Genomic DNA, 5,486 nt, shown 5'->3' with positions numbered 1-5,486 from the left:
AGTGTCTCATCCTGACTAGGATGGACTCATCACTGGGATGTAGGTTTGCCTTTCCTGTTTGGAATACTGAAGCCATCACAACTCTGTTTACACAGTATTACCCTGGCAACATGGGATCCTGCAAAACATCATATGAGACCACAGGACTGAGCAGGGCACATGGGTACATGAGCAGGGCACCCGTTGGCCCAATCATATATTCCACCACCCAGAAACTGCTGCCCTGTGAGAATGATTGAGGTGCCAGCTCCCAGATGATCTCATATGAGGCTGGGGTACCATCTCCAGGATTCAGCAATGCTATTCTGTGGCACGGTGCTCCCAATGGACAGAACACAGAAGGTGGCGAAACATGGTATGGAAGTTGAAGTGGCTCCGTGTATATTTTTTTTATTACCAGCAACCCACTTAGTGAACTAAGGTTTCTTTTCCTTGACACTCTAAGTGCCTAGAGGTCCTTGTTTCCAGAAAGGGAATGCTTTCACAACAGAACTCTATTTTAAATTAATTTATTTTTGGCTGCACCGAGTCTTCATCACTGCCCATGGGCTTTCTCTAGTTGCGGTGAGCAGGGGCTACTCTCTCCAGTTGCAGTGCATGGGTTTCTCATTGCGGTGGCTTCTCTTGTTGCAGAGGACAGGCTCTAGAGCTTGAGCTCAGAAGTTGTGGTGCACCAGCCCAGTGGCTTCACAGCATGTGGGATCTTCTCAGACCAGGGCTGTAACCTGTGTCTCCTGCATTGGCAGGCAGACTCGTAACCACTGGACCACCAGGGAAGTCCTCACTATGGAACTTTAAACTTTAAGCTGAGGCTACTGCTTGGCCATTTGGAGCTCCCTGTGCTAAGAGACTAGCCGCCAAAGAAAGGGGTCACCATCTTGCCTAGTGGGTAATTGACCCTGATCACTGGGAGAAGGGAGGCTGCTGTTACTTAAGGGGAACAGAGGGGAATGGATCTTTCTCACAAGTGATGCAGTAGGAGAACTCTTGGTACCCTAACCCTAACCCTAATTCTGATGGCAATGGAAACATCCAACAGCCATAGCCTGAGAGGGGTATGGTCGCCAGAGACTCGAAGTTCTCATGGATGAGGTTCACCCTGACCAGCGGAAGTGCTACTTGAGGGTGAGGGGAATCTTGAATGGGTAGTAGAGGAAGATGATGAGTATCAGCTATGGCCTTGAGTCCAGCTGCAGTTTGTCCCAATGAGTCCCCTTGGAACTTTCCAGATAGGATTGAACTTACTCTATGAAGGAGGGGATGGAGCAGCACCATGGGTAGACAGCAGCAGCCACTGTGGCAAGTCACCCGGACCCCACCCTAGGCATATTCTAACTACTGGCCTTGCTGGCTGATGAAGATCCACAGCGACATCTCTGGGAGGAATTCGACCTTTATGGAAGGAAGCCGCCTCATCCAAGGTCATACTATCTTCCTATGGCTAGCATACATTCTGTGAGCAGAGTATGCTGCAGTGAAAAGGCACAAGCTCCTTTCTTTGTTCTGGGACATCTCTGCAGGGCCATCCCAGCTTCAAAGTTCCCTGTGGCCCATCAACTTTTCCCTCTGCCCAATCTTACTTCTCCCACTCAACCCCATCTACTATTTTTAAAAAATATGTATTCATTTATTTGGCTGCGTCAGGTCTCAGTTGCATCATATGGGATCTTTCGCTGCAGTGTGCAGGCTCAGTAGCGGTGGCATGTGGGCTTAGTTGCTCCAAGGTGTGTGGGATCTTAGTTCCCAGATCAAGGATTGAACCCATGTCCCCTGCATTGCAAGGGAGACTCTTAACCACTGGACCAACTCATCTGAAGTCCCGCACATTTACTGTTGACAAGATTCTTAAATCAGTTTCCTGCATCCCACTCTCCATCTCAGAATAGGTTTCTGTGCGAATCCAAGCACAATATTTTTTCTCTCATTCTTTCATCCTACTCTTTTTTCCTCTTTCTTTCCCATTTCCCTTATGCATAGAGTGACCATATCTCCTTGTTTGCTGGGAAGAGTCCCATTTCACTCCTGCTGATCTGGTGTCTCACCTGGTCAGTGTCTCCTTTAATTCTCAAAAGGGTCCTGATTTAGACTCTACATGATGTGATAAAAATTCACTGAATTCATCTCTTATTCATCACACACACATTCTTTACACTTATTATATTTTACTAGGTGCTGGGAATACAGACCTGAGTAAGAGATTCCAGTCGTCTGAGCACCAGACTCCAAATTCCTATTGAAATTGCCAAAAGAATATTATAATAAAAAGACACATTATAGCTGGAAACCAGAAAAAGGTGCCATTCTCATACAATAAACTTCAAGGAATTTCTCCAAGATACATTACAGGTGAGACTGGATTGAGGGGAGGGGCTGCCTAGACAGGTGTTTCCTCTGCATTCGTTTCACACATTTTCTTCAGATGAAGAACTATCCAGGGACCAGTGGAAGTCACCCCACTGGCGTGTCCTAATTCAGAGCAGTGGGAGACTGGAGATGATGTGGGGGAACTCCTGGTTCTACTTGTGTGCCAGCACCATGCACTGGGCACAGCAAGATTTTCAGGGGCACCACTCCAGCGCTCATCTGTTTGGGGTTGTATCCTAAACACGGTGTGGGCATCTGAGAATGGCAGAGGAGACCCTATATTAAAGGTCGCCACCCCAGTTAACATGAATTGTCATAAAAAACATGAAAAAACTCTCAGACGTAAGGATGAAGCTCTTTAGTATAGCAGCCTCCAGCTGCAGCTGCCTGCCTATTCTCCATAGACCCCTGGAGCTTAAATCTAGAAAAGTTAAATGTACAACCGTTCTAAGTGTTTCACTTCTTCCATCACTGAGTCCTGGAGGAGCTGAGGTCCAGACAGGACTCCACCTTGGACTTCCTTAGCAGTACAGTGGATAAGAATCCATCTGCCAGTGCAAAGGACACGGGTTCAATCCCTGGTCCAGAAAGATCCCGCATGCCATGAGCAACTAAGCCCCTGAGCCACAACTACTGAGTCCAAGTGCCGCAACTACTGAAGCCCATGCGCCTAGAGCCTGTGCTCGCCAGAGAGAGAAGCCATTGCCGTGAGAAATCCGTGCACCACGCTGAAGAGTAGCTCACCGCAATTAGAGAAAAACCAGCACAGCAATGAAGACCCAGTGCAACCAAAATAATAATAAATAAATTATAAATGCCTATTACCTGAACACATAACAAAAATGGCTGAAATGTATCACTATCACATCTAAAAGATGGAGAAACTAAAGCACAGAAACCTGAAGAGGCTTGTCCAGAATCCTTGAATCTACTGCCCTTTGTCAGAAGAGTGATTACTGGCTATGCAACGTCTTTAGACATTTAAAGAGAACTTGTAGTTAAAGAGAAAGAGAGAAATTGGATGAACCAGTGTAAAGACACTGGGAAAATGACACTTAAACAACTCTCATCACAATGAGAGTAGAGAATGTACTGGAAGTCAACACTTACTATCAACATTGTGTGAAAGGATTCTAAACAACACTTGGGGATTATTATCAAACTGAACTGTAACGGTGCCAGTGATATCACTACAAAAATGATAAAATCCACATATGATTCCCCCCCCCCCAAATTGCTCAAAGATATAGGTTGGTCAACTGAGAAATGTATCTAAATGAAGATCTGAAGATGGTATCAACTGTTTTCCTTGAGCGGGGACCATGTTAATTTTCTCTGTATCATTCCAATTTTAGTGCATGTGCTACTGAAGTGAGTACTGTATCAACTATTGCTAAAGAAACTTTACTGGTAAAAAATTATTACCAGCCCATGTCAAAGTTGTATTTCAAATCTGCCATGAGGGAATAGTGTCCTGAGCCAGTCACTTCAAAAGCTTGTCTCTTGGCAGAGAAAGGGATAGAAAATGGTGGGTACTGTAATAAAGGGGTGCCAGTTAATATTACCAGATTCCTCTTAAGGTCCATAAGTTAGAAAGTGCTCGTGACCTCCAGTAAAAGTTCTCCAAAAATTGCTCAAGAATGCTAATTATTTCCTGGAAGGAATTGTAAATTATATCACATACAAAAAGGAAGCTCTGTCCCAAATAATTTGGGACACTTTTCTTTCTTACCATGTTACAATGTAATCATCACATTTTCATGGCTCACTTAAACAGAGAGAACAAAATCTAGACTGTGTTCAGTTCAGCTCAGTTCAGTTGCTCAGTGGTGTGTCCGGCTCTTTGCAACCCCACAGACTGCAGCATGCCAGGCTTCCCTGTCCATCACCAACTCCCGGCGCTTGCTCAAACTCATGTCCATCGAGTCGGAGATGCCATCCAACAATCTTATCCTCATCATCCCCTTCTCCTCCTGCCTTCAATCTTTCCCAGCATCAGGGACTTTTCCAGTGAGTCAGTTCTTCACATCAGGTGGCCAAAGTGTTGGAACTTCAGCTTCAGCAATAGTCCTTCCAATGAATATTCAGTGACCCCACAAGAGACTGAGCCAGACTTGCCTGTGAGTGTCCAGGAGTCTCTGGCGGAGGTGTGGCTAGACAGTGGCCTCCCGCAGAGTCAGGGGCACTGAATACAACAGTTCTGGGAGCCGTGGTATGCTGGCATAAGTCCTTTTGAAGAAGGTCACCATTGCCACCATTACCCCTACCATAGTTTGGGCAAACTTCAGGGAGGGGACACAGCCCCACCCATCAACAGAAAATTGGATTAAAGGTTTACTGAGCATGGCTCCGCCCATCAAAGCAAGACCCAGATTTCCCCATGGCTAGTCCCTCCCATCAGGAAGTTTCCACAAGCCACTTATCCTTACCCATCAGAGGGCAGACAGAATGAAAACCACAATCACAGAAAACTAACCAAACTGATCACATGGATCACTACCTTACATAACTCAATGAAACTATGACCATGCCATGTAGGCATGACGGACCCACCCAAGGCGGACGGGTCATGGTGGAGAGTTCTGACAAAACGTGGTCCACTGGAGAAGGGAATGGCAAATCACTTCAGCATTCTTGCCTTGAGAACCCCATGAACAGTATGAAAAGGCAAAAAGACCCTGTTAAAGCATGTAAATAGGAAAGCAAAAGCTCTAATCAAAATGTAGGAGTATGTCTTTGTGAACTTAAGGGTCAGAAAGAGCTCTTGAATAAGACCCTAAAACACAAAATGGATGCATTCCTATTTAAAACAGGACAGCAGCGACAATAATGACCAATGACAGATTCAGAGTTAATATTTGTTGACATCTAAAACTGACGATGGATTAACATCTCGGCAGACAAGGTATTCCTGCAAATCATCCACATCAACAATAGCAGCAGCAAGAAGTATTAGCAACAACAATCACCAAGGCTGAGAACCCAGTGGGAAAAGGAGCCACTGGAGCAGACCCAGATGGTTAAAAAGTATCTGAAAAGATGCTCGCCAGCAGGAGCAATCAAAGCAATGCATATTACAACAGTGAGATGAAACTTCATAGCCAACATTAGAAAATCAGATA

General features: G+C 45.3%; 1 non-coding gene across 1 annotated transcript; it reads right to left on the bottom strand.

The window, feature by feature from the left end:
- Positions 1-3,636: 3,636 nt before the first annotated feature.
- On the bottom strand, positions 3,637-3,743 carry LOC129651897 (U6 spliceosomal RNA). The gene has a single exon (XR_008714398.1). It is a non-coding gene; the product is annotated as a U6 spliceosomal RNA (small nuclear RNA).
- Positions 3,744-5,486: the final 1,743 nt, after the last annotated feature.

This window comes from Bubalus kerabau, chromosome 4 (assembly GCF_029407905.1).
Source record: "Bubalus kerabau isolate K-KA32 ecotype Philippines breed swamp buffalo chromosome 4, PCC_UOA_SB_1v2, whole genome shotgun sequence".
In the NCBI taxonomy this organism is placed as follows: Eukaryota; Metazoa; Chordata; class Mammalia; order Artiodactyla; family Bovidae; genus Bubalus; species Bubalus kerabau.
Note: the sequence above shows the minus strand (reverse complement) of the source record. Positions and strands in the feature narration are given on the sequence as shown.